We start from the raw sequence: 5099 nt of genomic DNA, 5'->3' as shown, positions 1-5099 counted from the left end.
AACAAATTTTTACTTACACCTCCAACCTCTCCAGATACTAACCTCACAAAGTATATTCATTTAAATGTCTGAAAGTGAATAGCTACGTGAAGGCACGGAACAGTGTAGATTTACAAAAAGTATGAACACCGATAAAGCGAAGAGTATATAGAGTGGCAGACGGAAATGAAAAGATGATTTATACATGTATGGACACCCAAAAACAGATCAGCACTTAACTAACAACTAACCAACAACCCCTAGTCGGTCGGATGGGACTTAAAATGATGGCCCGCGTGAAAATGTACAACTCGTACGATAAAGATCCATCGGTGTGTTTTCGGACAAAAAAAAGAACAAAAACAAAAAACAAACAAAACAACAGGTGTGATAACAGCGACCAGCGGTGAGGATTAGAAAAGGTATTCGAATTTTTTATTAAGAAATTCTGCCGGACTATACTATCAAATTATTGAAATTTATCTAGTGTGGGATCCCCTTGTTCTTCCTTTCTGTTAACCGGTCTTCTTGCTGAGACCTGCTTAGTACGACGTCTTTAAAATAATAATTTAAAAAGAGATAAGGTAATACAAACGGCCCTTCTCTGCATCATCGAAGATCGCCATAGAGGACAGGGGAAGAGGTATAGAGACAGATAGGACAGGGGAAGAGATATAGAGTCAGATAGGACAAGGGAAGAGATATAGAGTCAGATAGGACAAGGGAGGAGGTATAGAATCATATAAGACAAGGGAGGAGGTATAGAGTCAGATAGGAGAAGGGAAGAGATATTGAGTCAGATATGACAAGGTAGGAGGTATAGTGTCAGATAGGACAAGAGAGGAGGTATAGAGTCAGATAGGACAAGGGAGGAGGTATAGAGTCAGATAGGAGAAGGGAAGAGATATTGAGTCAGATATGACAAGGTATGAGGTATAGTGTGAGATAGGACAAGAGAGCAGGCATAGAGTCAGATAGGACAAGGTAGGAGGAAAGGAGTCAGATAGGACAAGGGAAGAGAAATAGAGTCAGATAGGACAAGGGAGGAGGTATAGTGTCAGATAGGACAAGGGAGGAGGAAAGGAGTCAGAAAGGACAGAGGATGAGGTATAGAGTAAGATAGGATAAGGGAAGAGGTATAGAGTCAGATAGGACAAGGGGGGAGCTTTAGAATAAGATAGGACAAGCGACGAGGTATAGAGTCATATAGGAAAAAGGAAGAGGTTAAGAGTCAGATAGGACAAGGGAAGAGCTATAGAGTCAGATAGAACAGGGGAGAACGTATAGAGTCAGATAAGACAAGGGAGGAGGTATAGAGTCAGATAGGACAAGGGAAGAGGTATAGAGTCAGAGAGGACAAGGGAAGAGTTATAGAGTCAGACAGGACAAGGGAGGAAATATAGAGTCAGATAGGACAAGGGAGGAGGTATAGTGTCAGATAAGGCAAGGGAAGAGGTATAGAGTCAGATAGGACAAGGGAAGATGTATAGAGTCAGATAGGACAAGGTGGAAGGTATATAGTCAGACAGGACAAGGGAGGAGGTATAGAGTAAGATAGGCGATGGGGGAGGTATAGAGTCAAATAGGACAAGGGAGGAAGGATAGAGCCAGATAGGACAAGGGTGGAATAAAGAGTCAAATTGGAGAAGGGGAAGGTAAAGGCAGAGATAGGGAGGGGAAAAGATATAGTGTAAGATCAGGAGGAGAAGGAATACAGTTAGATCTATATGGGAAGGGGAGAAAGAATCCTGATTCAGACACAGTAGTTAGGTATAGAAAAAGATAGCTCTGGTATAGGAGAATATGTATGCAGACACAAAATAGAAAAGGAATGTATAGAGTCAGACAGGAGTATGGAAGAAGTGTTGCTAAGCTTATAGGTAAAGTGTCAAGTAGAAGAAGGGCAGGTAAATAGATAAGGATAAGGAAGAAGGTATATAGTTAGATATGAGTAGAGAAAGAGGAATAGAGTCAGACAAGTAAATAGGAGGAATTGGACAGGGTAGGGGAGGAAGTATACAGTCAGTCAGACAGGTGGAGGGGACAGGCATGTCTGGCTTAAGTGAGACAGTTCAGTAATGAGCAATATATATGCAGTTTGAGAGGGTATGGAGTCCGAAAGGGTAGGGGAGTGGTTTAAGTTATCGTTAATATTATGATAGCAAAACCACAGCAGATATAACCAGATAGAAGTCAAGAATACAGGCATCACTTAATTGTGGAAATCATAACACGTCAAAGATATCCAGACAAGGTAGGACAAATTGTGATATAATTATTCTAAGTCATAAGATGTAAATGTATGATCCAAATAGCACATTATAAAATACCAAGATATATGAAATGCATCATTATCATCATTAGCAGCAGTTTAAACTTATCGATATATATATATATATAAGGTATCTCCATGAACAATTTTAGATGATTTTCGCTGAGATATGCACATAAAAATGTTGATAAATAATTATAAAAAGGAAATTTCTTGTCGTTGATCAGCAATCTGTATAAGTAAAAGTTTGCGTCATATATGATAACACAGGCTTAAACACACCACATTAGTAATTGTCACGCACACCTGTATGTTTACCTGTGCATTGTTATTGAGTTGGTCACGTGAGCGGGTATGCGAGTGTTAGCGGAACAGTGGACATTGACTGTCCAGGTGACCAGCACGCCTTTGTTCTGTTTTCGTTACCTGTTTGCCGACTTTATGGCGTGAGTGACTTTGTTTAGTCGTGGAAATGAAGCCCAGACATCTGACTGGGGTAAGTATTCTGTCTTTCTTTCGTAATATGCTGTTTTATGTGGTTGTTTATTGCCATATTTACGATGTCCTTCTTATAGGTCAAGCTATCTATTGTCGGTGCGTGTTCGTTCATGCGTAGCTTTCAGTGTTTACGATGCATGTTTATTTTCTAGGATTTAACGTTGAATTAGGCTGGATACATTTGAAAATTGTTATTGTACATCTAGAGTGGCTATTTTGTCAGTTATTTAGTCGTTGTAAAACCGTAAAGTACACGTAGAAATGTGGTTACGTTCGTGTTAAAAAAAGTATGGAAGCCGTGAGTGGAAGTCGTGTGCGCATGAACCGGTGTGAGAGCGTCACGGTATAAATTCTATAGAAGGCCGTTAGCGTCGTGTATGTTTCGCGTAACGATATGGTTGTTTTGTTGAATTTTGATATTGTGTATTTTATCACGCACCGTAGAATTGTAAAATGTAGTCGTGTATTCCCATTGTATTACACAAACAAATAATAGAGTATTGATTATAAATAATGTTAATTTACTGGTTAGTTGTAAGAAACTTTGTGAGTTATATGTAATTGTAGTCATGGGTGGAAGGATGAACGTTTAGTGGTCTTTTGTTTTTGTTTTAAGCTTCACATGATGGGTAAATCACCATAGAGCCTACAGAAGGTCAGCACCGCTGGAGCGCCAGGTCTTCGCCGTGCAGTAACGGGACCGACCAACGTTACATTTCAGTCACTCAGGGTCTAGGTCAACTGCAAAGAAGGATTGTCTCCAGGGACAGGCTGTCATGTAGCGACTCGGCTGTAATATGTAAGCTAGTCACCGCCCTATCAGTGAGGGAGTTTTCAGGATACGGTTGCTTTGTCAGCAATTCGTCTTGGTGTTGGGAACTGAGCGAGTCGTTCCTTTACAACTCGGACTTTGTCAGTCCACGGAAGCTGTTTTTCGTGCACCCTCCGTGTGCACTATTCGACACATTGGAGATGTTGATTGTGAGACCACCTTGTACCTTGTCTGTGAAGAGACTGTAGCCATCTTTACTGTTAAAGTGTATGAATGGAGAGTGATTGTGAGTGTGACTGGGTGTCTGTAGTTTTCATGTTTTCTATGTTAATAAATTTGTGTATATGTTCATTTGTTGCATTCTTGTGTTGATTTCCTGATATACTGCACAGAGGCCCGTCCCACGTTACAAACACTACCCCGTTACTCCTAAACTACACCCTCTATAAACACCCTCCTGTTATTCCTAAACTACACCCACTATAATCACTACCCCGTTACTCCTAAACTACACCCACTATAAACACTACCCCGTTATTCCTAAACCACACCCACTATAATCACTACCCCGTTATTCCTAAACTACACCCACTATAAACACCCTCCCGTTATTCCTAAAGTACACCCACTATAAACACTACCCCGTTATTTCTAAACTACACCCACTATAAACACCCTCGCGTTATTCATAAACTACACCCACTATAAACACCCCCCCCCGTTACTCCTAAACTACACCCTCTATAAACACCCTCCCGTTACTCCTAAACTACACCCTCTATAAACACCCTCCCGTTATTCCTAAAGTACACCCACTATAAACACTACCCCGTTATTCCTAAACTACACCCACTATAAACAACCTCGCGTTATTCATAAACTACACCCACTATAAACACCCCCCCCCCGTTACTCCTAAACTACACCCTCTATAAACACCCTCCCGTTATTCCTAAACTACACCCACTATAAACACCCTCCCGTTATTCCTAAACTACACCCACTATAAACACCCTCCCGTTATTCCTAAACTACACCCACTATAAACACCCTCCCGTTATTCCTAAACTACACCCACCATAAACACCCTCCCGTTATTCCTAAACTGCACCCTCTATAAACACCCTCCTGTTATTCCTAAACTACACCCACTATAAACACTACCCCGTTATTCCTAAACTACGCCCACTATCAACATTCTCTCGTCACTTCTATACTTACGCAGTATATACAAACATATTTATTACTTCTAAACTATACAAAGTATTTACCCCTCCTTTACGTTTGTCAGACCCCAACTCTATCTGTCGTTAAATGCTTGTGATTGTGAGCGATCAAAGTGATTTGTTTGGACGAGAAACAAAATATATTGAATAAATTGATCTAGAAACACATTTTTTATCCCCACTTTCTCTTGATTTTTTTCCCATAAAATCGATAACGATTCGTATAATGACGATAGGACTTGAGCAAGTCTGGTAAGTCGGTTAACAAGTATCTATTTCGGCGTCTGCAGCTCGCGTGAAAAGTATAAATAGTGTATGTAGCGTAATCAGTTAACCACATTGCCTATATAGC

Source organism: Ylistrum balloti, unplaced genomic scaffold (assembly GCF_031769215.1).
Source record: "Ylistrum balloti isolate Yb309-2 unplaced genomic scaffold, AGI_CSIRO_Ybal_v1 Utg369910, whole genome shotgun sequence".
In the NCBI taxonomy this organism is placed as follows: Eukaryota; Metazoa; Mollusca; class Bivalvia; order Pectinida; family Pectinidae; genus Ylistrum; species Ylistrum balloti.
This window is presented reverse-complemented; position numbering follows the sequence as displayed.